The sequence below is a fragment of the Larus michahellis genome, chromosome 4 (genome assembly GCF_964199755.1).
Source record: "Larus michahellis chromosome 4, bLarMic1.1, whole genome shotgun sequence".
Lineage (NCBI taxonomy): Eukaryota > Metazoa > Chordata > Aves > Charadriiformes > Laridae > Larus > Larus michahellis.
In genome coordinates, this window is record NC_133899.1 from 51,224,456 (window position 1) to 51,252,234 (window position 27,779).

Sequence of the window (27,779 nt, forward strand, 5' to 3'; positions counted from 1 at the left end):
GAATAACACCAGATACTTTAGCCTGTGTGTGTAGAGAGCAAAGTGGTCTATGAGGTCTCTCAAGAAACATCCTTCATAGGTTCTGTGGATAGGAATGATCAATTAGATTACTCAAATCCAGCACAATTTAAATGTTTCTTTTTTGATATGGTAAGTCTCCTACACGATAGGAAAATAAGATGCCATCTTCTGCTATGGGGAAGCATTTTTCTAAGGGTACAGAAAGTGAGAGGAACATTTTTGAAACTATTCTTCAGAGAATTGATGAAATGTTCGTGGAAGGTATCTTGAGAAAAGTTGTGCCTTCTCCATTGATAAAATGGCTTTATGGAAGAACTCAGTGAGTGATATCTCTGTGTTCTTGGGTAACAAAACAAGTTCACTTGTCCTACAGACTGTAAAAACAGCATTTCAGGTTGCAGTAAGAAAAAAATATTGCAAATCAGCTGTGGTAGACTCGACGTTTCTGATTTTCTAAACTGCTTACTGGTCTTCTGTTAAGTTTCTTGCCCTCATTGCTGAGCCAGGAGAACAATGATGCAATGTCAGCTAACAGCCTGAAGTGCTGCTGAGTGTCATTTGAGCTAATCCACATATCTCTGCACGAATTTTTTTAAGAACTTGCAGATGATTCATTCTGACAGCTAAGGTGCAGATGCAGTAACTTCAGCAGAGGACAGTAACACATGAGGTCATCGCAGCCATTTGCAGTGACTGTTTGACTCAGTGTAAGTAATCCAATATACCAACTGAAAAAATTTTATCTTGAGACAGCTGCTGAGGTTGAACTGAGCTATTCAGCTGACTTTATGTCGGAGTGACATACCATGCTGTAGAGTGCAGTTTGAAGGCAATTTGTGAGCAGCTCAGCTCCCTGTTGGCTGAACATGTTGGAAAGGGCAGGCATCTGGGGAAAGCCAAGTTATCATCCAACTCAAGTTGTGCCATACACTTCTGAACTGTCTCTGTTTTGGCATTAATGCAGGTCCTGTTTTGTAAAAAGAAACAAACACAAAATGTATCCCTGAGCATTAGCTCGAGGCAGAGATATTTGTGGGAAAGTTTTGCAGGTGGCCACTTAGAGTCATATGAGACTAACGCCTTTTGATGCTAATTGCTAGCTAATCACAAAGTGGGCTTCATCTGTGCAGGTAAGTATACAGATAAGAAGCAATTGCTACCTTTTATGGTAACTGCTGTTTTTCTGATGTTCAGGAATGTCCCCATCCATCTTCCTGTGTCATTGTTTCAAAACTTTCACCTGGATTCTGACTGGCCAAAGGGCAGAGGTGGGATCTGGGTTTGCTCTGGTGATTTTTGTGATGGTTAGGAAGCTTTGCTCTATAAACAGACTTCACTATTCAAAACTATGGGTTTCAATGTATGTTCACATGGAAGACTATCTGTAGGGCACATCTTGAAGAATCAAATTGATTTTAAGGTAAATAACTTCTTTTGCTAGTAAAGTAAAATACAGTATGTCAATAACGCACCTTGATATCTGAGTTTTTTGAGGAAACCACAGGGTTACAAGACTTTCACATTAAAGTTGTTGGGCCTGATCTTTAACCATCTGGTATTTTGTAAAACCCCTTAAATCCATGAAAAGTGAGCACAGTACGTTATTGTTTTAATCTGGTAGTGATTACCTACTGTTTGATCATCACAAAGTTTTACTCATAATCTTGCTTCCTTTTCTGCCTGTGCCTTTTTTTTTATCCTTAAGAGAAGAAAGAAAATACTGAAGTGCTTGCTGCAGAGACTGATTTTCCTGTCGTCTTTAGTTTGTTGCTGGCGGTTTCTTAAATCCAATCAAAAAGGGTCAGATGATGTTCTAGTAACTTTTATATTATTAAATGTGGTGAAGTTACAATTTGGTATAGCTACTTATTTAATGTTTATAAATGACCTGAGCATATTGTAGATGAAAACTATCCTCTCACTATGCATCATCACATCAGGATCACACCTTCCATTCTTTGCTGCAGAACAGTTGAGGAAATGAGGAACTTCTGTTTTAGAACCACACTGCTAGATAAGCATACACATCTGTGGAGGAAACTTCTTTCTTTATCACTCTGTATGCCATTTCCATTTAATGATATCTCCCAGTTATACAAAAAATGGTTCTACTAACAGTCCTTCAGAAGGGCATTATGTGAATATCCAAGATATTAGACCACCCTGAAAAATGGGGGGAAGGAAGAAATGTGTTCACAAAGGCCCAAATGACTTATTCAGAACACAAAATGATCTTTGCACAATCACATTTACAGCAATGCTAAGTTATGTTTCTTTGGTTTAAGATTGCTGGCCGCAAATGGTCAGGACGAGTGTTTCTGTCTGAACTGAGGACAGAAAACACATGAGCGCCATTTGTTGAAAATGCTACCGATTGCTTCACCAGAGCAGGGGGCAGCAGTGGGTGATAGACTGTGCTACATGGGGAAATCCTAATATTAATAGAATATTGCATCATATTTAATTTCTTTTTCATACTTGAATAATAGAGGCAGGTGTGAACAAGGAGGAAAATGAACGAGGAAGAAATTGCTTCAGAAGGAACTTTTCTTGCACTAGCATCATATTTATGCAGTGCTGTTTCTGAAAAGCAAGTATTGGTTTCCAAAAGAGGACTATGTAGACTTGCAAAGTCTCAAGATAACTAAAGGCATATTTTTGGAGCTCTGTGCAGGGTTTTTTTCAGAGCTGCTGGGTATTAGAATGCTTCTCATCCATTCAGCAATGTGGATATTCCCTTCTGGAGATTTACAACACTTGGTTGTTATCAGTCAATTTTGATATCGGCAAATCAGCTGTTGTATTCCACTGGCCTGGAAATGAGAATTTGCAAAGATTTTTCACCTGTTTCCTCTAAGGAAAAGAAGAGGGATCAGTAAGCACAACTGGCCTGGAAGGAACAAAGAGTGTCAGTGACTGTATTCTAGGAGGCTGTGCTTGCCCTTATTATGTGTGATAATGTATTTTTTTGGACATATGAAACTTAGATGACAACTGTTTTGACTCTCCGCTAAGCAACTGGAGGATAACAGTGAGGGTTGTCTTTTAGAGGCTGATCAACAATCGGTAACTGGAAGTTCTGAGGCAACCAAGCAAAACCTGCTTCAAATTATAATTGCATACTGTGTTTTATCTAGCAGAGGCAGTAGTCAAGAGTCTTTCTGCCATTTCTGAGCAGTACATGAGACTATCTAAATGACGATCTCTAAGGGCATTTTGGGAAGATCGTTTGTACATCTGCCGAGGAAATGAGATCTTGTTTGGATGCCTTTCTTTCCTAGTTCTTTCTGCAGCTTTCTGTGGCGTGCCATGAAAGCTAATATTAACAGGATACTCCTCTAAGTCACTTAGTGGCTACTGGCTTTGCAAACACTGCAAATTGTGTTAATTTTAAATAGAATTGTGACTGCTAAATGACAGGAATAAATAGGTTATATCATAGTTCTGGCAAACGTTGTATATTTTAATTAGAAATTTTATTAGCAATAGATGACTAATTAGAGAGATGAGGCCTACAAATCAAGGAGCTGTCCAAGTGAACTTGTTACATAATTTCTATAATTAGTCTTTTCTCACAGTTCCCACTACTACTTTTTGGAAGCTGAAATGGCATGACAGAATTTTGTTTGAATGTTGGGCAAATGAACGCAGGATGCTGTTCTCCGGAACAGACTGGAAGAATTGTGGCTGAGGGTCTGGTGGTGACGTTCAAACCACAGCTGGTGGCTGTAAGACTGAAGTGCATGCAGTAGGAGAGTGTTACAATTTTTACAAAAAATGCTTTCCAGAATATGCTCCTGGAACAACTCCATTATCTGGTTTTGTATATGCCTGTTGATTTCTATGTGTGCCTCCAGCATCACAAAGCTCCACCCTGCAGTTACAAAGTCATCTTTCATAGTGAATTGTGACCGTTTCGTTGTTAGGAAGTCCTCTATTTACCATAGCAGATGTACCATCTGCTGTGGTAAATTCAGCAGATACATAATGCTGGAGTAAGTGGTCTTGCTTGGTATTTGAATACCTTTTCTATTGTTGCCTTCATAGATCATGTGTATTCCTGTGTCTATTCCTCTGTAGGTCTCCGTTACATTAGCCTTCTCCATCTCTTTTCCTTTGCTTTCTCAGTCCACTATGGCTTCAAGGAGCTAGAGAAGACTCTGCGGGAGCGGGGGGGAGATAAGGGAGGAGCATGCCTTTGCAAGGGAGGAAAGATCCTGCTTAGTTTGTAGGAAGGGAAGGGTTTGAAGAGGACATGCAAAATGTCTGAAATGCATTGATAAAAGATGTCGTTGCTGCCTGTTGGCAGCATTTTCTTCAGACTAGCAATCTTGTGACAGCCATGAAGGTATGCTTTTCTGTTGAGCATTATTAGTGTACTTCTGGTAATTCAAATGCTATAATATAATATGCATATATAATATAATATACATATATATATATACACAATATAATAATATAACTACATCCATATTTGGGAAGCATTCCTGCCTTGAAATACCACATCCTAGCTAGGGCTAGCGCTTCAAAATTGCATTTTATGCCCTATGTAGATATTGCAAAATAACTCTAGTTGTACATTGGACTTTGAGCACAAGCCTTTTTAAGGTTCCCATTGACAAGAAAACAATAATTGGTAAGTTTCTATTAAAAAAAAAAGAACAGGGGGAGAAAAAGTGTAAATTCCATAATGAGATTTGTATGAAAAAACATACAGAGAGGAACTGAATTAATTTTCTGTATTATCGAACATGCTATGTACTTTATAACAGAATTAAGGAGTGTTCAGAGATCACAGAGATAACCAGACTAGCTTGGTTGGGATAGGACACAAATTGGCATTGGAAGGCAGCTTGGAGGACTGCCAAAATACTTCTGGAGCCCAGGCATGAAAATCAATATGATGTAACTTGCTCCTGAATCCGAGAAGAATAAAAACTGCACAGCAATTCACCAACAACACTGCCGTGTAATAGTGATGACAGAAAAAACTCTGCAGCCTGGTTTGCACCAATGGAAACTGCCAGCACAGGCAAGCACGGAGTGTCAGCAAAGAAGGATTAAGGAGGGACAGATAAGGTCATCAAGGTGCATAATTACGTAGTTCCAGATTATCATCTGTATTTAGTACATCTGTCATATATATCTTATTTATACATATTGGTGTCTGACATGTGATTGATTTATATCCCCCCTCTGCCTCCCCTTCTATAATTTATTTATGGGATGGAATAGGAATGAGTCCCCATGAGACACAGAGTAGTACCACATGCTACCTATGGAGCCTGATGTTAGCGAACGCTCGCTGTCTGATTCCCCCCCTGCCCCTAGATTTATACTGTGTATGTTTCAATTTAATCGCGATGGTACTGAGTCATTGTCACTGAAGCCTGTTTGGGCTGAAAGCTCCTTGAATGATTGTCAGTGTCAAATGATTTGAAATGGGCTTTGAGGTTGCTATTTGTAATATATCACCTACTGAAGCTTGGAGTTGTTCCTAGTTGATGCTCTCCATAAGAGATGACTTTAAAGACGCTTTTCTATATATGCACATATATACATAGATATATACAAATTGTACACAAAAATATACATGATAGAAATAGTGAACAAGGCTCCAAATCCTGCAGATATTTATATACCACAGAACACTAGTTATGAGTAGTTCCTTGGTGTCAATAGGGAAAATAATCCTATTTTTGTGGGCGTGAACTGTTATATTTATATAAACCTATTAGCAAATTTTCATCTCTGCCTGAGTTTCTTCCTTATTTGGGGATTTTTTTTGTGTGTGCAATGGATAGAATGAATAGATTTTTTTCTGGCAAGGGATACTATTTTTAATGATGCTTGACAGCAGTAATGCTTTTTTAAAAAAATGCAGTAAGGAACTGAAAGCTTTTGTTTTTTCACCATAAGCCATTTAAAATTTAAATTTCCAAATGCATTATCAGTTGTGTAATTTGAAAAAGCATTACATTTTAGATGACACATTTGAAAGAACAGAAGTACTAAGGACTCCTGTGACTCAGTTGCATTTCTGTTTTCTCTATTCACTGCTGCTGGGAAGGCATGTGTGCAAAGATACTCTTAGCATGAAACGTCAGGATTGCTGTTTTATTCCAGTTGTCATTAGTCCTAGTCAGTAGCTGGGACAAACACTGGGACATAAGGAAATATTAAATCATTATCCTCTGATCTGGCAGTTGCTGTTAGTGGGCTGGACAATGTAGGAACTATTCAGGTGGTGTGTACAACCTGTGACTTCCGGCGTAAATGAGAAACCCTTAGCCCAGGCAAGCAATCTTAGAGCTGAATGTTCATTGTATTATCCCTAGAAAGGAGAAAGAGAGAGCATTGCCTTCATATTGGTGTACCTGTGAGGAATATAAAGTATCTGAAAATGAAATATAAGTGGAACCAAAGCACTTTAGGGTATTAAGTAGACTAATGATCAAATTCATTTACTGATCCATGCTTCAATAAGAAATTGGTCTACTCAGACTATTAAAGAAAGTTCTAAAGGAACTAGAAAAATAATTCCTAGTATGTAGCGTTAGAATCACAGAATGGTTTGGGTTGGAAGGGACCTTAGGGATCATCTAGTTCCAACCCCCCTGCCATGGGCAGGGTCACCCAGACAGAAAAATATTGCAGCTCATAGTTTCAAATTCCAGTCTTTATTTCTGTTATTATGCTAAATTCAGTCAAGCTGTGAACGTTACTCTTCAGTAAATGCTCTCAATATTTCTTTTTCTTGTTGGCTTGTTGTTCCTGGGACTCAGTGCTTCTAGGGGGTTTGTTTCTCCGCCAGGGCTCAAAGCCAACTGAAAGAAAGCGCAGCTGGTTGTCTGGGGGAAAAAAAAGATAGAAGAAGCCTTAGTGGAAGCTACTTGCGAAAACAAGCCTCAGTCTGCCGTAGTTGCTTGGGTGCTGCTTTAGGCTGAGGCTCTTGCACGTGGTGTTGAAACAGGCATTTGACGTGCAAATTTGAAACTCTTGCACGTGCTGTTGAATCTGGCATTTGTAAGACCAACAATTTATAAGCATACTTTGGACTATTATCTAAATGGTGTTCTACATTAATTTTTTGCCAGCAGATCTGCGATTAGACTCTCATTAACTTTTTTAAAAGCAAACTATATGAAAGAATGCCATTTTAGTATCATATAGGCATATTCCACTTTGACTTTCTGAAGGCCAGGAGCCCTGTTTCTCCTTTCTCAGTTTCATGTGACCATGGCACCGTTGCTTTTAGTGGAATCAGTTCTGATTTACAGTGGTTGAAAACAGGCTTTAGGGTAGAATAATTGACTTGGTAACAATGTAAAACAATAAGCATCTGCTCCAGTTGCTTCTGTGTAAGACCCCTGAACTTGTCTTCCCAGCTTAACTTCAGCCCTGCCTCACCCCCACGGGGGAGCCTGATGCCCTGGGTTTGGGGGGCCACCCCCCTGGCCTGTCCTGCTTCATCACTGGGGGTGGTAGGACCAGCCCTGCCCTGCCAACCTTGAGAGTCTCCTTGGCTCCTGACCCTGGGCCCTCGGGGAGCAGCCCCAGCCCTTGGTGCTCCCCAACAGGCTTCCACTTCTGTCTTCATCAGAGTATCTATTGCCAAAAAGAAAATCCATCCATTTGAGTTCTTGACAATTTAACATACGAATTTCACAGAAACTATAGACCTACTGTCATATTTTATAAAGCGTTCCCTGTGAAACTGATATGGTGCTGGAATTGATGTTAAGCGCTCCTGAAAGCAGGTCTACAAACTTCCAAAACGTCAAGGTAATAGATGTGTTCCTTTCAAAGATGTTGCACTCTTGGAAAGCATAATGAGAGGTAAATTCCAGAAAGGTTTATTGAAATCTGTTATAATAGTGGCCCTCAAACCATTTAGTGATTATAGCATTAAAAACATGTATTAGAATTAAAATATGTGTATGCCCACCAGTTCTTGGTACTTTTTATTCCCCGTGTTTTTCAGTATTTCTACTGATATGAAGTTTTCCTGATGTTGTTGAGAGCTATTAGTCTATGCACTTTTTCCAAGGTATGCATATTAATAATTCATAGAGCTAATGAATTTACAGCGCTTTTTTCAGAGTTCTATATTCATTATTTCCTTTTCTAACAGTTCCTCTCACACAGCAGGTAAGAAAATATAATCTCTAAATATTTAAGAAATAATCAGAGGCAGTTTACAGCCAGCTTTTCGAAAATTGTCTTATTTTAGGTGGTGTTTAATTTTTTTAAAATCATCCTGCTTAAGGTAATTTGAACCTAATTCTCAGAAGGACTTGTGCCACTTCAGCCAGTTGAGCAGCACGAAGCATTTGGTGTCCTATAGTTGTATGTGTAGATTAGCGATACTTAGATGAGAGGGCATGTTGTAGTTTGGTACAATCTGTAGATTGAGCTCCTAAAATACAGGAAAAGTATAGTGTGACAGATGAATTTCCATGTGGAATTGAGCATTTTGAGCTAACCAAAGCTCAGCTATTGAACCTCTGTGTGGTCTTCAGCTCACCACTTCGCTTTTCCAAATGTTGTTTTTTTTCTCAGTTGTAAACAGTGAATAATGTTACCATAGACTATTGTTTGTAAAACAAACAAAGAAAGAATGTGGGATTCTGGGAAAAGTGATAGTAAATGCAGAAAGGACTGCAAGGTGTGTTTAAGGCTACACAACCCAGTGAAGAAGAAAGTTTCAGCAGTCCTGGTTTTCAGCATGCCATATAATTCCGTACTTCATAGATTCTTATGCTGTCTTTCTCGCCATGGTGTCTGAGCTTCTTTCAGTACTGTTTAAGCAATATGTGAGTAACTTTTTTTCTTTTACATGTGGTTTCTTTTCTCAACCACAGTGTCCCTCCTTTTCCTTCGCATAGCAAGGTCTCATCCTGGTTCTCAGGGAGCCAGCTCATGACACTTCGTGTGTGTGTATACATATGTATTTACACACACATGCTCTATAAATAAACACATGCATTTTTCCCAGAGTTGATCAAAGAAGCTGATTCTTGCTCAAGTTAGTAAAGCAAACTCAATGTTTTAATTTTAAACTCAGATATGAAGAGTAAAATAAATATGCAAGATTTTCTTTTTCCTTTTGCAAACTTTTTTAAAAAAAGGCAAACCCCTTCTTTCCAAACATTTTATCTGACTTCATCAAGTTTCGCAAAAGAAGCTGTACCCTAGAATAATTAATATTTCAAATGTAACATCTTGAGTGTTTCATTTTAATTCTGACAAAGATGGGAGAGACATTGATACTGGGGAAATTCAAATATCTCTGTAGTACGGAATAATTAATCTTGTATAAGAAGAAAAAAATCATTTTTATAAGCATTTTCTCCTGTAATCACGCAGCTGAAAAAATGCTGACTATGAGGGTATGGGTTCCTTTGTATTTATGCTGATGGTGTTCTAAATTCATAACCTCAAAACTAAAGCCCAACCAACCCCAAACACATACAATCACTTGATTTTCCTATAAGGGTTTTTTTTTCAAACTATTTTACTATCATTTCATTTAGCCTCCTCTTATGTGAGGTAAGGGGCTTTGCTTCTTGAATTATAGAATCACTCAGATTGGTGGGGATTTTGGGAGGTCACCAGTTCAACCTTCTGCTTAAAGCAGGGTCAACGCTGAATTTAGACCATGTTGCTCAGGGCTTTCTTTGTCAGATAGTGGAAACTTCCAAGAAAGGAAATTCCACAACCTGTTGCATTGCTTCACTATCCTCTCTACGTGGTTGGAACAGCCACTCTTTCAATTTATGGCCATTGTCTTTCTCCCACTGTGCACCTCAATAAAGAGTCTGGCTTTGCCTTCTCTTGTGGGAAAAGATCTAGTCTTGTAGCTACTGGAAGGCTGGTATTAAGTCTCTCCTACCTGTTCTCCTTTCCACGCTAGACAAGCCCAGTTTCCCTCAGCCTCTCTGTGCAGGAATGTCTGTTCCAGCCCCTGAAAATCTTGGCTTTCTACTGTCTGACGTTTATCAACATATTTCTTGTACTGGGGTGCCCAGAAGTGGACACAGTATTCCAGATGCAGTCTAACAAATGGTGAGTAAAGAGGAATAATAATTTCCCTTAACCTAGCCGTGCTTTTCTTTATACAGCCCAGGATGCTGTTAGCCTTCTCTGCTGGCTGGTGTTTCTCCCAGTGTCCACCAGGACCTCCAGATCTTATTTGGTGGTGCTGAGTGGCCTGCTGAGGCAGAAGGTTAGTCCAGCCAAAGTGCAGGGCTTTGCATTAATCTGTGTTGAACTTCACGTGGTTCCTGTCGGTCCATTCTCCAGCTTGTCTAGGGGCAGCCCTGCCCTCAAACGTTGAATATGTTTGTGGGATGAACACTGCAGCTATTAATTACTGTTTTATGCTGTCATTAATTTTTGAAGAAAAATAGCGCGTTCAGTGGAAATTTTAGGGGAAATTTCAGTGTGATTATGAGATGGAAGTTTTAGGCTCACTGGAATCTGAAACTTCTATTTCAAAGGGTGTAATTATTTTCTTACTAGCTATAGTGATTAAGACCTTCATTTTACACTTAATTTCAGGGAGAACTAATAGCTCCATGCTGTCTCCCATAATGCTGGGGCACTAGTTCAACTCATGACAGCTGGAAAGAGGCCGGGGCATTGGCTCTGCTCTGACTTGGTGAAAAGAGTGCCACCTACTGAGCCTATGTCCCAGTTTTGCAAACGTTGAGTATGCAAAGCGTAGTCTTTAATCCAAATTCTGACTCAGTGCAATCTAGTTTATTAATGAAATGAGTCGATGTTGTTACAGCCCAAGATGTGTCTGTACAAGCCACAGAAACCTAAGATTTTATATGGTGATAGCTAGGAAATCTTCCAATCTCCTTCTTCAACGTAGTAATAAAATAATGACATAGCAGGGAATATATGTGTATTGAATTTTGTTACTGTAAAACTGACGGAAGTGCAGCCTCCATGCAGTCTCAGCATATGCTGAGAAAAGGAGAAAGAAAAACAATTTTTAAAAAAGCATAGCAAAAGCTGCTACTGCAAGGAAGAAAAATTATGATGTCTGGTTCTGGAGGAGACGTAAAGACTGCACAACACAAGGAACAGAAACAATTGAAGAGTGGCAAAATCTTTACAAAACACTTCATAAAACTGTTTATTGCTCAGTAAGCACTCGTGCCATGGTGTCTTTGAAGCGTGCTTCTTCTATTTCCGATCTATAAACTGGCTGGTGTACCAGAATACTGGCCCGTTTTTGTTCTTACCCCATGTGGTATGTTTAGGAAGAAGTACCATCCTTTCCTGGAGATTTTGCATCTTACAGTGTGTTTCAGCTTTGTCCTTGTGCTTGCTGTGTTGTCTTTGGCTCAGTAAAGAAGTATTCCTATCTACCTTATACATTATTTAGGAGGTAACTATCAAAAAACAACAATGTCAAAATGTCTCCTAGACAAGGGTAGAAAGCATCCTCCCGCACCTGCCCAATGTTAGCTTCTGTAGACAGATGATGACGTTTCTGCCACTGTCTGTTGCTTTTACATGATTATGTATTGTGAAACGTGAGACATTGCTCATCATTTTGCTTCCCAAACTCCAAACAGGTGAAGTAAAACATGCGTTTGTTCTGGCTGGAAGGAAGAACTATGTTTTGCTGTTACAAAATGATTTACAGTGATAGAAGAGTGGTGGGGTTTTGGATTTTTTTTCCCCAATGAAAGCTGAGATAAGCAATTTCAATCTTAGCAATATCTGATGTGCTTCATGGGAGGCACTGATTGCCTAACATCTTATAACAGAGAAGGAAATAACTCCAGTTTATGGAATCTGTCTTTTCAGTCTTTATCAGGGCAAATTAAACTAATGGGTTGTATGCCTTTGACTTCAGTTTTAGTCATTATATGTTCAGTTATTTAAGTTTGCTTTACATATTAGCAAATTTGTGAACAGCTGTGAACATTCCTTCTGTATTGATTTAAACAGTTATTGACCTATTGCTCCCGTCTATTCAGGAGTTTAGAAGAGCAAATGCATTAAGGATAGTATAGAGGAGTTTTCCTTGAATGTCCTCTTGAGACAGTGTTGCATCAAATGATACCTTTGGTTGTGAATGAAAAAAAACCTTTACCAGTAGTACCTGTGGCTACTAATTCGCTCCTCACTTCCATGTGTCTCACTGTTATTCTCTGCACCGTGACAGGAAAACATTGGGTGTGGTAATTAGACTACTGACCTGGGACTCATCAGAGAAACCTGGTTACGCATCAGGTACGTTCTGTAGTCACGGGTAAGTCACTTCTCTGGGCTTCTGTTTCAGTGCACCTTCAGCTTCCCTGGTAAAAATTTCTGCATAGAAGCCAGGAACTATTGGGAAAGAAATGCAAACTAGAGTGAGCAGTGCAAAAATGACTTCTATATTTCAGTCTATAAAGCAATACGTGCTGGAAGGGAAACTGTCCAGCTGGCCTGGGGAAAAAAAAAAAAAAAAAGCTATGCTACTGCATGCACTGAATGAGCTAAGCCTGCATGAAGGTAAACACGTGGCTGGCTGCGTGTTGGGGAAAAATGTTTGGCATTTTTGTGTTGCTTGGCATGTTTCACTGAATGGGCGTCTGATATGTGAAATGCTGCCTAAATGTTATTTCATATTCTGAAAGTTTCGTTGGTTGTGAACAAACTGGAGCATTAGAGCAGTCTACAGGGGGAGCAATGACGAAGCAGCTTCTTGATTTCCTGCCTTAAGAGGAGTAGCGTGCCTGCATTTGACAGAACACTCTGTTTTTTACTCTCGGACCACGGCGACAGAGGAAGCCATATTCCAGTAGAGGAGCTGGATGTTTTTGAAACCTCAGCAGTATGTGTTCTTGTGAAAGTAAATGTCAGGTGTTTGGTAAAACAGCCAGCAGTATAGAGATGACCTGAGCATTTGTATCATGATACAACTCCTTTCTCCCTTCCCTGTTTTTCCACTTTTTCTTCAGAAAAAGCTGTGAAAAAAGGGACCAAAAAGAGGGGAAAAAGAAACCCGTGGTTTCCTCTGGTGCAAGCGTTTCCTTAAAAACAAAAAGCTTTTAGTTTGTTTGTTTTTCTTTAGAGAGGAGGGCCAGGAAGCCTGATCACGCAGACGGAGAGGCTGGCGCCCAACTCGGGGCCTCAAACTGGCGAGTTTTGCCAGGTGTTGAACACGGCCAGTGTTTTGCAGGGCTTGGCTTCCAAATCAGTGCTGCAAACTCCCTCCCCGCCCCTGACTCGTTGGGGATTTCCCCTGCTTCCCTGCAAACGGCAGCCAAAGCCAAGCAGAGAAGGTCAAGCCAAGATCTGTGAAAAAGGCCGGGGGGGGGGCAGGCCGGTGCCGGGAAGAGGCTGCGGATCGGCGGGGCTGCTGCCTGTGGCGGGGGGGGGGGGAGGAGGAGGAGGAGGAGGAGGAAGAAGAAGAAGAAGAAGGCGGGAGGAGGAGGAGTTGAGGAGCCCGGGCCCGGGAGCCTCCCCGCTTACCGCACTAGGAAGTGACGCTTTCCCTGAGTCCCGCAGAGAAAGAAACAAAGTTTGGGGCTTTTTTTTTCTTCCCCCTCCTTCTTCTTTCCCCCCCTCTTTGGTGATTGCTGCTCCGCGTCCCCCCGTGGGCGCCCGCCGTGCCTCGCTTCACAGGTGAGCAAGCACGTTTTCTTCCCTCTCCTCTTTTCCGCGGGTTTATTGTTATTATTATTTTTTTTTTTTTCCGCACGATTTGCTTCCGTTTTCCTGCCATTTTGGAGAGGGGGTACCTTTCCTGGGGCTGCTTTTTTTTTTTAAGGGGGGGGCGGAGGGGGTATTGCTTGCTTTGTGGCTGCAGGATGAGGAGGGAAAAGTACCTGTGGAGCTGACGGGGGCGGCCGGGCCGCGCAGCCCCGCCGAGCCGGGGCAGCGGCGCTCCCGGTCCGCCTGCTACGGGGCGGGCAGGCTCGGCTGCTGAACTATTTTCCCCCCCTTGCTTTACCGTGAATCGTTCGGAGGGCTCCGGAGGGGTTCCTTTGCCGCTGCCTGGCTGCAGCAGCGCGTTAGGCATGTATCCGTGTCCGGGTGAGCTGCCTGCGGGTGGTCTTTTGGGGGGTTCGTTTGTCGTTGTGGGGCTTTTTTATTATTATTATTAGTTTGTTTTGGTTTTTTTCCCCGTTTGCTACTGGGGCAGCTCCGGCCGCAGGGGTCCGGGGGGGGGAACACGTCGGGCTGCAGCCGCGGGTTAGTGCCCGGGGAGCCTGGGCGTGAGGGGCCGGATTTCTCTGCCGGGATTTGCGCGGTGGATTGGGGGTGAGGCGGCGGGGGGAGGAGGGAGGAATTTATTAGATAATTTCTGAAAATCCCGTGCTCTCAAATGTGCAGCTCCTTCTCCGGCAGCAACTGCAAAGGACGGATTCTTTGCAGTTTACCAGTAAAAGCTGACAATACTCCCACGCGCCTATGCGAGCGTCTTATATAATGCGTACAGGTTTTTTTGTTGGTGGTTTTTTTTTCCTTTTTTTTTTTTTTTTTTTTTTTTTTTTTTACCGGGCGTAAGCAGGGTTTATTTTGGGTTTGTAAAAGTCTCGTGTGGCTGCAGCCTGCAGAATTAAAGCAATATTCTCTTCGCCCCACAGAGATTTCCCTGGCATCCTCTTTAAAACAGATCGCGTCTTTTCCCTGATACCCCCAAATCACTTGATGCCATCCTGACTGCGTGTTTTGAGCGCGGTGTCGGGGCCGTCTACACTGGGGTAAGCTGTTAAGGGAGGGGAAGAGAGAAAAGCAATGTCCTATTGCGGAGACTGATATTAGGTTGTTTAGAGGGCGAGACTGCAGTTCCAAGCAGCAACAGCAGCAGCTTTATGACTGTGTGTAATTACAGAGTGATTGCATAGGGCAGCATTGTTGGAACAAATACGTATACGCAGACTATTGTGCAAGATTTCTGTACCGAACAAAACCCAGTTCTGCATTGCAAATGCTAAAAAGAGAATGTATATTCTGCATTGCATTTCCACATTCCTCTTTGACTTCACCGAAGAATTAGCAGGGGGAGAAGGGGGTAAGTGGAGTGAGGCTGATTGCAGAGGTCATAGACCTGAAATACTCAGCAGAAACACCACCAACAGTCTGTGCAGTCACAGAAGAAATTGAAAGCTGGTTGAATCTGTGGGTTCATGTTTCCAAAGTGATTACACAGCAGGCGAAAATCAGTCAGGTTTGCTAACAGTCCTGCAGGTTTAGTGTAATTCTTGCTCTGGTCTAATTGTTTGCGTGGGAAAAATGCCTGTGTTAAAATAAGTAACTGCAGTTCAGCTAGCTTGCTTGGAAAAATGGAGAGAAGAGCACTGCGGAGAGTTTCTGTGTCAGGCCCCAAAAAACTGTAAGTTCCTGTCCAGCCTGCTGTAGGTGAACCTGCTTTGGCAGGGGGGTTGGACTAGATGATCTCCAAAGGTCCCTTCCAACACCTACGATTCTGTCATTCTATGAAAGGAGTGCTGGACTAGACATAAGTTTTAAACACGGTGCTTCAACTTTAGTTGAAGAGTTGCGTCTTGCTCGGTGATCTTGCAGGCAGCGTCGGCTGAGGGATAGGACAAGGCATTGAGAGTGAGCCACTGACACTGTATAAGACTTCGAAAGACCATCAAAATTATGCCAAAGTTCTTGGGGACACAACTTAAGGTACCAAAGATTTGTTTTTCAGAGATGCTGGTTACCTGTAATTTTTATCAGTACTTGTAATTCATGAAACATCAGATCCAAAAGATTTCAGATCTGGTACTCGGAAATTGGCCTTTCTAAGGTTAGAGACAATTTTCTAGAAATGTTGTCTTTAACCATCACTGCTGATGTCTTAATAAATGCTGTGAAAACTTGGAAAGTGTCATTGAGCACTGTGATAGAAAGTACTACAAAGACAGAAAGCTACCTTAAAATTTCTTGGTGTTCAACTAGAACATATTATTTTAGTTCAACACACAGATTATTTTATTACTGGTAGTTTCCTCAGGTTGTCAACGAAATGCTTCATGGAAAATACATGTAACTTTGTTAATGAAGAATGTAGTGATGTGCTGAAGAAGTTTACATTTGGTTGGTTGTTTTTTTTTTTTTTAGCAAGTGGCTAATTAATCACAGCACTAGGCCTATCACTTGACAAACCTACTGTCATGGTGATCCTTCTGTATGTTTATTGGAGCATTTTATTCTAATACAAAATAAGCAAAGATATGTTAATCTGTGCATTACTATAATGCTCTATTTGTAAATTTTTCTTTGAATTGTTCTTCATGTCTTGACTGACTTGTCAATCTATGTTATCCTGGGTGTTTTAATGTCAAAATTACTTCTAGGGAAAAACAGAATCATTTGTGGTAGTGATACAATACAGTAATTCCTTATGCTAAGCCTTTTGCTTTTGCCAGACTTGCGTGGTGGGAGAAAATGTTTTAGGCCAGGATTCTTCGGGCTTGTATACAAAGGAGCAGGTAACTTTTATGTCCATGAGTCGTCCTGTGGTACTCGGTGGAATTAGTCATAGACGTACTTTTGTGTGCATATTAGCAGAAGGCAGGCGTAGCCCAGCTAGCTTTTAACCCATCCGGGCGCATGAGAGTAGCGGTGGTACGAAAGGACGAAGGCTGCAGTGCAGTACAGGCCTTTCGAGGGGCCGCAGCGCAGTGCAGGCCTTTCAAGAGCCTACGTACTCCTTCCTGATGTTAATTTATGCTTTTGCATTTTCACTGTTACTGTCACCCGTAAGCAGTAGCTGCAAGAACGGCAGGAGGTATTTTCAAGCCTAGCACCCCTCCTGTGACGCTGTTCTGTCAAGCTGCCAGGCCGTCCCTGAAGCTGCCCCTGGCAGAGGACCTTTGGCCTTTCTTCAGAAATGGCCGCCGTGGTGATGGCGGTGGCAGCAGCAGCAGTGTCTGTGTGGGGGTGTGCATGGGGGGGTGTGTTCGGGCATGTGAGGAAAGAAGAGCGACGGACATGAATCAGAATGGGAGTCAGTCTAGCCCGCGGTCTTGTTTCCAAAGGTGGATGTGTTTCCTATACGCTTAGCAATTCTTGGGGAGTTCATACTCAAGATTACCTAGTTTTCCCTCCAGTTCAGGTAAACATTTAGCAGCCATTTTTTTAACCTACTGATCAAAACATGGAATGAGGATGTTGAAGGGGCTTGTATTAGGGATAAGAGCTGATTTGTTTTTGTTGTTTCACCTTTTCTTAAAAAAAAAACAAACTGATTTTTTTTTCCTTTTTCTGAGGCATTGCATAAAATCTTAGTATTGGTTGCAGTAAATTACAGTTTTGCTAAAATGAAATATAGTAAATATACATATTGTCTCCAGTGTAGTTAGCTATATTCCAAGTGACACAAAGGGAGAAATAAACCACTTTTCTCTGAGTGCTTATGATGTCAAGCTGGGGGGAGGCGAGGGGGAGGCAGGAGCTCTAGTGGTGAGGTTTTGCAACACGTGTCCAAAAAGCTAGCAAATTCTGGCACAGGCAAGCCAAGGCTCATGAGTCAGCTCCAAATGGAAGACTTGTCACTGAGCAACTTGTAAATAGGAGGGATGTACTGCTAATTCAAGGAAATATCATCATTAGGACCTCCCCTAATAATTGGAATAGCGTGGCACAGAGCTATCTGTCAGACGTGCTTTGAATCATGTGTTCCCTTCAGTGCAATTTCAGTGTTCAAACCAAGAAATCCTTGTTGTGCGATATGTAGGTCCCTGAAGGAGGTGGTTGCTCAAGTAATAACTTAAATTTTTGTAGCTGCATACCAGCAACGTGCATTCCACATGGAAGCTCCTTGGCAGCTACAGCGGCTCCCAGGGCACAAATGGCATGTGTTTCTAGCGGGAGGCTGCTCAATAAGCACTTCACAACGTTTTGCATAACTTCTGTTTCTGAATGGTCTCCAACTGTAGCCCTTCTCGAGCACTCTGATGACCAACTCTAGCGACTGCAAAATACACAGGATGTTACGAGAAGAAGCTATATTCTTCGCACTGGGAAAAATGTGAATCTGTGCATTTGAATGCAGCCAACATTCAAGTATTCAAGAGCAAACAATCGAATGGGGAGGCAGAGATAAATCTTGGTAATTAATTCTTCGCTTTTCTGGCTGTGTTGATGCTTTTTATCATGTTTGGTGCAACTGACAGCCACTTGATCAGCAGATCCGAATTAATATAATTCGTTAATCTGTATATGGTATGGAAGATGTACAGATATTTTTTGAAATTTACATCTCTCAAAAATTACTGTTCTCTTTTGTACAAGTAAATTACATGAATGCCTCTTGTTGCATTGACAGCTGGTGTTGCTCAAGAAGTTAAAAACTGGGAAAAGCTAGATTTGGAGGGGGTGGCAAAGTGTTCAGTGGGAGTTTTTTTGTGGTTTTTTTTTTTTTTTAAAGGCATCTTGAAAGGCCTACATCAAAACATGGAATAACGCTTTCTTTTTTAGTCTTTAGTATTTGAAAATTAGTTTTAAAGTTCTGTATAGTTTATCTGAAGTATTGGTAAGGATTGAAACAAGTTAAACACTATTAATGACTGAAGTAGTAAGCTGAGAAACAGTTCTGCTATCTTTTTTGCTAAATTTGTTACTGATTCATTACATGTTCCATGTTGGGATGTAAAGAGCTAGGAAGTGGAATCAAGCCAATATTCAGGTTTTACTACTTCTTTGCTGTATATTATCTTCTTATGTGAAAATTGGTTCTCAGTTGCTTGGCTTTCCCCATCATAGCTTACTAATAGGAGAGGTTACAGTGCAGTAATATATATTGGTACATCCTCTTGTCATTTATTTTGAGAAGACAAATTAAACATAGATGTATATTTATGTATACACACAGTATTCTGCTATACACCCTTAAGTTTTTCATACCTTAGAAACATCTGTTCTGAGGGAAACTTTTTCTTGTAGTGATAGAGTACTGTTTGTGAAGCTTTGTTTATTTTTTAAAAAAACTTTTTGAAGTTTTTTGTTTGACTGTTTGTACTATTATTTCAAACTTGAATATAATGTTGATATTTGGGGTTTATCTTAATTTGTTGGTTTTAATAGTGTTGCTTTTGATATTTCTAGAGCTACAATGACCAAATCATGCATGAATCGTGACTGCAAGGATTGTTCTTGTCTTTTTTTTTTTTTTTTTAATCAAGGGCTTTTAACTGAGAAGACTTTTTGGAATATCGGTTTGGCTTTTCAGTCTGGTTGTGGTATCGTGTTGTATGGTTGATTTCCAGCTACCAGACAGTCTACATCACTCCAGCACGGGGGAACTAGAATCTGTTCTCTGAAGCTGTGGATTGTGGGGCAGTGGGCCAGCAGAAATGCTTGTTGCCATGTCTGCGGTGTGTGCTGAGATGAAGTCTAAAGTTGAAACTAGTTCCAGAAGTCTGAATAATCTCCAAATTGCCCTGTTATGGTTCACAGAATAAAAGTGCATTTCTATTTGGATCCCAGGTTGCTTGAGGATATTGCATGGTTTCAAACTCAGCTTAATCATGTATATTTAGGTGCAGACTTATCTGCTGTTGGTGTACACTTAACGATTCCTTGAGCATCTCCTTTTGAACTCCTGCATCTGTCTCTTAGTAATTGGTCATAAATTACATTATCGTTTAGAGTTTTATAGTAATGCAAGGCAACTATACTTGCAGTTTCATAATATCCTTAATGTTCAGATTCTTGATACTGAATAGTCACCTCTAGACACATTGAAAAGTAAAGTAAAATGAAGTGCCATACGTTAAAAATACTCTTGGGATTTTACTGGATCATTTGCCATTAACTGTCTTATTTTCAGGCTTTATTTTTTCCTGCATAAGGTATTGTTCATTCTTTCAAGCACTTCCTGAAAGGCGAGTTTGCTGAGAGTTTGTGGGAAATCGCTACACTTGGGTGGAGAAGGATTTAACAAACTATTTTCCTATTTAGAATTTGGTTTTATACCATTTGAGAACAAAATCCTAGCACCGCCAAATTCCTGGTGTGAGGAGAGAGCGCCACGGACATAAGACATTCTCATTGCTTTAGGAGATTCCAATGATGACAATTTAGGATTCCAAAGACTCATGTATGCGAAACTGGCAGGGAAATCTGACTCCCCCTCTGGTTTAGTTTGATGTCGTGACTTGGAATATTTTCGGCAAGCTCTAGATGTTATCCTGTATGAGACATGCTAAATATTAGGAACATTTATAATATTATCTTTATTATATTGAATTAAAATGGTAACTTTATTTGTATTTTTTTAATTGGAAAGCTATTATCTTTTTCAAATTTTTAGAAAATACAAATATTTTTTCAAGTATATGTCATGGGTAAATCGCGTAGTATTTCCACAACAGTATTTGTTTAAATGAAGATATTTTAAGGGATGTTGAGATGCCTGGGGAGAGGTAAATGAATATGCTATAAATGAAAGCTAGGAATTAGAAAGTATTACTGTACTGTTGGGCATTCTTATTATTGAGAGTTTAAGCTGCCCTCCTTGAATATTTGCGAAGTTTTCTTCTGCACATAAAGGGTGTTATTGCAAGTAAATAATTGTGGAAAATGTTGCATTTGATTATGGGCTTCATTTTTTTTTCTGATTTAATTGCAGTATTGAAGTGGTCTTTGTTACCATGATTTTCGAATTAATGCAAGAATGCAAAATATATTTAGGACATTTCTTCTTTCGTATTGAAGCATGAGAACTACTTTGTCCCCTCCTTGGTTTTTTGTTTTAATGCACTTCTTTCTTTGGCGGAAGTAGTGCTAGCTGACTTATTTTGCTATTACCGCTATTTCTTTCTATAGAAAATGTACAATAACTTCTTCTGTAGAAAAACTTGACCTGTAATAAAAATGCTCTTTTATTGCATAAGAATATGAAAAGAAGAATGTGGAACTCTGTAGAAACAATCCATTTTAATTTTGAATTTGGGATGCAAAGAATAAACATTTGAAATACTGACATATTAAAAACATAGGAAGTTTGATGTACATGGTACTGTGCTTAGGTTTCACACTTGTTAATGGCGAGTAACGGGCTACCTTGCAAGAAGCTTCGTTGAAGTCAATGTTGATATTTTTTTCTTTAAAGAAATGAACAAAGCCTATCTGAGTTTTTAAATTTGCAATATAAATAAACCTAGCTACCTTACCTTTACAGAGGAAATTAATATACAGAGAGCTTTGTTAGCAAAAGAAATCAAATGTAGATTTGAATCCTTGATTTGTGAAGGTTTTCTCTACAGCTGGAAGACAGCTTAAATAATAATAATTATGATTGATATAGACCTCATTCAGGTAATCTCTCCCGGCATTTTAAAATGAGCTAGCCTGCTTGTGCACACATGTATGCCAAGATGCAAATTTTTGTTTGTTTGTTTTTCTAAGAATGACATAAGCATATATTTGCTAAACTGTAAAGCACAGGAGACAAAAGAAACGTGGGCAGACTGGCAATAAAGCAGCAAGGCATCTCTCCAACACGCAGGCGACAGAGCAAGGTTAGAGACCTTTCACTGGACTTCAGGTTGCACTGCTGCTTTTTGACAAGATTATGCCTCTGCGAGGCACCTCTGTCAGAGGTATCATTAGGCAAGTATGAGACCAAAGGCAGTGGCCCAAATACTTGTCAACACAACAATTGCTTGTCTGCCTGCACTTTGGATATTTAGTTAAAGGGACAGCGTATTTGATATTTCGAGTTGATGTTAAAACAGCCGTGTTGGCAAGATGCTGCTTCTTTTGTGCCGACTGTATATTTGGGTGGTACTGAATGGGCTTTTACTTTTTTTTAAACAGAAGTGTGTTGTTTTGTTTTTCTTTCCCAGTGGTGGTAAATCTAAATCAATAATCTCTTCCAATCCTGACCAGCACTGTTCTGTTGTTATATTATTGCGAAGGTACTGCTGATGTTTGTGGAAGAAGGAGTTGTAGATGAAAGAGCAAAACTTACTATTTTTAAAAGACAGCCTCAAAGCAAGAAAACATTCTTGTGTACACACAAAATAAAAAAGTGCCAAGGTAGGAAGATGCTTAGTTTTAGAAGTTTTTAATGCTTTCTTCACGAGAGGTATTGGTATTTTAACTGTACTTGGATTTGGATCTCGAGTTGTAAACACTCGCTTCAGTTCATCTGCTACCATAATAGCATACTTCAAGGACTGCATGACAAAAAGAAAACAAGAAAACTCAGTATTTGAACTGCTTCACACATTGCTCAGGTAAAGAGCAGAGATGGCATGGATGTTTGCAGCAACTCTTTGTGGTCTAATACAGGAAGATAATTTCTTAAGAAGTAAAAACATCTGGTTTTCTTTATTATCTTGTCAAAAATTTGAGCAGAAATGTACTGAAGAGGGTTTGTGAGCATAATTCAAATCTGCCTAAGATGGTTTGCTTCTGGTCTTCACATCGTGAGCGTTAATAAAAAAGACTGCATCTGCTCTGTAATTCCCAGGCTACATGGTATAGATAAGTCTACAGATTTACTCTTTGTTTCATATTCTGAGCCAATATGGTTTTGCTGCAGGTTTTTACCATTTTAATTTGAATAATGTGTAACAAAGGTGCAGGCTACACTTAGACCTTTAGAGGTCTGAGTGATCTGCAGGTGTCCCATTTGTCAAAAGCAAATTTGAGGGTCTGATTTGCTCGCGGAGGCTGCAGTGCTGTGATTGGGTCTGTACCAGCAGTTCTTATGGAGGTCTGTTTCAGGAGTACAGCCGAGAAACTGAAGTTAGGCGGAAGCTTTCTAATGTATTAGTTGTGTTAAAATGTTTAAGAAGTCACATCTGTACTCTTACCAAGAAGTCAATGGCTTTGTTTAGCCTTTAGACATCTTAAGTAAAATCTTGCCCTTCATCTCTTTTATTAGGCTGAAGTGCTTTCAGTGTTCTATCTCCGAGTTAACTGGTGTTAATATTTGGGGGAGGGAGGGGGAAGTGTTTATGATTTCACTGAGCCTTTCATTCATGTGTAGACACAACAAGCTGCTTATACTGAAACTAAAATGGTCAGCAACAAGGAGCAGGTACCTAAAGCTTAGAGGAAGTCTTGCTCTTCGCCCTGTCCCAGAAGACATCCTGATTAAAAGGCTGACTTTTGGTTCTCTGCGAGATGCTTAATCCCTTTGTGTCTCTTCTAGAAATCTGAGATGTGGAACTGAGACTTCTGGATTGCACTCTAGAAAGCAGGCACAAATTTCTGTGTGGGGCAGGCTGAGTAGAGTTTCCCTAGCCAGATTATTTACTTGGCTTTAAAACAAGTTGTCAGTGAACAAAATTATCATCTCGGTGGTTCTGTGCACTTGGGGTGATTTTAGTCTGGCTCTTATGCATAGTTATTTCATACTTTTCTGTTTCTCAGTTGGGTAGCTTTGGCAGTGCCATCAAAAACCATTCAAAGATGGAAGAAACCAAAAGTGGTAGAACAACTTTCTCCCTTGGAGCACGGTTCCAGGGCATTTTTCCCAGGTCGTTAGCTGTCACCTCTGCTGTATTATGTTTTGGGGTTTTTTTTTGGTTGTTTATTTGTGAAGATGAACAGAACTACTCAATTTTGCTGTGTGCTAAAAAGTATATTAAGACAACAGTTCTTTCTGAGTGACTTGATTTATGAGAGAAAAGTACAGTTTGGAGGCGGAGTTTAGTGACAGCTATAACTGAGTTATTGTAAGTGACACAGTTTGCTTGGGAAAGTGGTCTAGATTAAGTGTAGGATGCCTGGCTGTTTACAAGTAACCATCTGAGCCGTACAGTCTGGATGCATGGAGAGAATGTGAAAATCTATTGCCGTCTTCAGTTACTCAACTAGTTTATTTTTGGGAGCTCATGAATTGGCAGGACATAGTGACCCTGTCCGAAGGGGAAAAGTGTAATGACTTTGAATGTGGGAACCTTAGTGAATCTTTTGTCAGGTTACTTGCTACTATTTATTTGCTCCAACTATAGTGGAGATTTAACACTGCTTTCCCAGGGAACATTTTTGCATAGTGTTGATACATTTTAATGAAAATCTAATACTGCTCTGTCAACATGAAATTACTTCGTGCATCATACAACAGATTGGAGGAGTATGGGGCCTTCTCCTTTGAAAAAGTGGAAAAACATGGTTTGGTGACAGATTGCTTGTTTGTAACCCTTTATATAATGTTATAACCTTCATTGGGAATAGCTATAGTTTGGATTCAGAATTGGTCCTGGGCACAAAATACTGCAACATAGGAAAGACAGAGCTGTCTTGCACACAGGTAATATTGGATTGTGAACAAGTAAGGAGCTGAAAGAAGTTCTGTTCATATGTACAAAAGCACAGCTATATTTTGCATGACACTGATACTGCTTTTGCACTCTGTGGCTAGAGAGACCCAGCAAATGGGATCAAAAACTGACAGTAACAACTGCAAAGTCTTGCAGAAATTTTGCCATTCCTGTTATTAAGTTTTCTGCACATGACTGATTTGCACAAAACTATTGCCAGTGAGCATGGTGCATAAAGAAGTACAAGAAAGCTTTCTTGTAGTGTGCTCGTTGTAGCTGCTACTACAGTCCTGGTTTGGAGAGCTGATACAAGGTAGCATTGAGTAACTGGGCAGTTTATTCTCAAAGAAAGTTCATTTTCTTTTGGCTTTCAATATTCTGTACTCTTACACTATCAGAAATTCCCAACTACGTTGTCAGTGCTGAAAATAAGTTATTTCAGAGCATTTTACTTAGTGTTACTTGCAGTTGTCTTAATGAAAAGTTAAAGCTGTGTTCTTGACTCTTAACCATTCAATATCCCTTATTCATTCACACAGTTCACTTGTAGTCTCAGACCAGCGTTGAGGGATTTCTTACAAGTACTGAATTTTGAGAACAGATGACTTACTCATCACTTTAAAGGGAAAGAACCACTGATTTGATTTTTGTGTGTTACACTAAGAAAATTTGAAAAACAGCCAACAGATGAAGAAACAAAGCAACGGTTAATACTTGGCATGCTGACTGGACTCGTGGAGACCGTTTTGCTTCTCCCCCATCCCTTTATTTTTTAAATAGAAGTAATTTATTTTTTTTTTAATAAGGAAGATCTGGAAAACTCATATGTGTGTGGAACAATGTCAACTGCTAGCTTATCTGTTCAACAACAGTCCCTTACTATTATTAAATACAATTGCTGGAAAAAATTGTCTTGGGTCTCACATCTTAATCAAAGGCAGGGATGTTAATGTATTTTTTAAGAATTTTTTTCTGAAGTGTTTATTAGATATTAGTTTCAAACAGTATGAGTTCTCTTTTCAATACCCTCAGTGCTAGTTTTCAACTTTAATAAATCTATAACTTACTAATTTGTCCAGAATTTTAGATTAGCTGTTCCTAGCATTAAGAATAAAAGCTTCCTCGTCACACTAACTTTTAAAAATGAAAATATTTCCAGCGGAAAAATCTTTTTTTCCCCTCCCCTATCTAGATCCAAACCATGACAACCTTAATCACAGGTTTAATCACTACAAACATCTTATTGGTCAAACATGAAAAAATATATAGTTGTACTTTCATATTGCTTAATAGTTTGTTGATAACCGACAAGGTTCTCAAATTTAATTTTTGGAGGTGGAAAAATGCCGAAGTCCGTGATGCATCTCTTACAAGAACTTATTGAAAGCAAAACAACTGTTTTTATTTCAAAATTTAGATAAGGAAGTGTTTTTACAATTCCTTGATGACTGCAAAGACATTATTAATATGCTGGAGCCTTCATAATTGAGTCAGATTTTTTTGTGTAGTGCTTGTTTCTTTGTGGGGATAAAGCATCATTTTAAGAAAAATTTTATTTGAGTAAACTACTTATGAAGAGCTTCTTCCATTTAAATTGGTTCTTATTTGCAGTGTATGTAGTCATGTAAATGTATGCATGTATACATACAGTATAGGTGTAATACATAGCCAAGATAAAATACAGCTGGTTAATGATCACAGGTGTTGCTTATTATTGTGACTTCAAACAAAACGTGCTTTGCAAATAGCATTCATCTCTTCTTGCCAAACAAAACATCCAAATATAAATTGGATGCTGGTATAAGGGAGAACAGTACCTTTGACCAGGCTGCAAGTATGTTATGGCCTTAATTTAATTGAAAGCATCGCATCACTTGGAGGCTGAGGATTAAAGCAGTTGAGAGAGATACTTTGTTTTAGGTTTTTTTCTTGAGGGTTGTGGTGTCAGTATATGTTTTCTTAATATTCAAAACAAAACAAAAAACCCCAAACCTTCCCTGTTAGCGAAGCCTGAACACTGTGATGTAGCTCTTTTTAATCTAATTTATCATTTTAGGGAAATTTGCTTTCGTTCTAATGCAGAAGTTGAAACAGCAGCTGTGTATATTCATTGCTCATGAAAATGCAGAACATGTAGTATAAGTAACAGAAGGGGCTGTATATTAAAAATATATATATATATTTGAAAAATCCTCCTCCTAGACCTAAATGAAATTAATGTATTCCAGGATGCCTTTACATGCACTGCTGGACAGGGTGCAGGACTCTTGTGCTTGTGTTGCAAATGTTGCCTCACCTGTCTTTGCAGGAGTGTTTCGTGCCTGGGGGGCCCTAAATTAATGGAGGGAGATGCCTGGATGTCACGGGTCACGGCACGCCATGGCAGGGGGGGCTGCCAGGTGCCTGGTTTTGGGAGCAGCCTTGTCCTCATGGCTCTTGAGACCGGTGAGCTCAGCTGCAGGGTGGACACAAGCCCTTTGAGAGATACTGTTTCTTCAGGCTGTCACTTTGGGGACTTGCTCAGCAGCTGGTGCATTTCGTTGCGAAAGGCAACATCAGAAAAGCACGCTTTTAGACTCCGAGTGGCTTTGGAGCAGCTGTACTACGGCTAAATAAATACAACCCTCTGTAAGAGGAAATAACTCTTCTACCAGATATATGCACAGATGGATTGTAATCATACTGAGGCCAGTGTTTGCCTCAACAAGAGGAAAAAAACTTTTAGTAGAGAGCTATAAATGGAAGTTTGTGCTTACGCTAGCTTCTTGTAGCAGTGATTGGAGAACACTGTTCCTGCCTAATAGGAATGAGATAGTCAGGGAGTTTGAAAAACTGAAGGAGCTAGGGAGATACAGGCCATGAGCTACAACAGTAACGTACATTAAAATTTATTGGCCTCCAAATGTCTACGGAAGTGTCTGGGAGCCATTCTCTTAACAGCAGTGTGAGTGGACCTGGATAAGAGAGGCATGTGTGCCAGAGGTACGGACATACTGGATGTCAGTGTGCTCAGAGAGTGCAGGGGAGGATAGCCACTGTCTTGCCACCTCCAAAATACAGATTTCATTTTGGATAGAAGAATAAGATTTTATTTTTTTTTAAATAATGCAAATTTGGAACATATTTATTAATTAGATACACTTCCTAAAATATTTGCTTGTAAGTAGAGCAAAGTGTAGAGCTAAAATTATATGCAGACGGCACCTATGAGAGCTGCTGCTGCTTCAGGAAGGAATTATGATGCTAAAATAGTGGATCTGGTGTAAGATCATCCCAGGTTAATTTTTTTTCTGTAATGAATGAGGGAGTTCTTTAATGAATATTTTAATGAAGTATTGTTCATCACTTCATCTTCAAATACTGAGACACTTTAACGAAGAGGGAGTTGTTACTGATGGGATTTTGCTTTAAAAAGGCAGCTTCAAACTGAAAGCAAACTTGTAGATTAAAACAACACCCTTCTGTGTCTTAAAATAAATGGATTGTATCTCCTGACAGAAATGGTGC

At 39.9% G+C, this 27,779-nt stretch overlaps 1 protein-coding gene across 1 annotated transcript in view; it reads left to right on the plus strand.

Moving 5' to 3' along the window:
* Positions 1 to 13,431: 13,431 nt before the first annotated feature.
* Positions 13,432 to 27,779, plus strand: part of MIDEAS (mitotic deacetylase associated SANT domain protein) — a 56,030-nt gene continuing 41,682 nt past the window's right edge. Inside the window, exon 1 of the mRNA XM_074584706.1 lies at positions 13,432 to 13,659. The gene's annotated coding sequence lies outside the window, so the exon portion shown is untranslated. The remainder of the gene's footprint in view (positions 13,660 to 27,779) is intronic.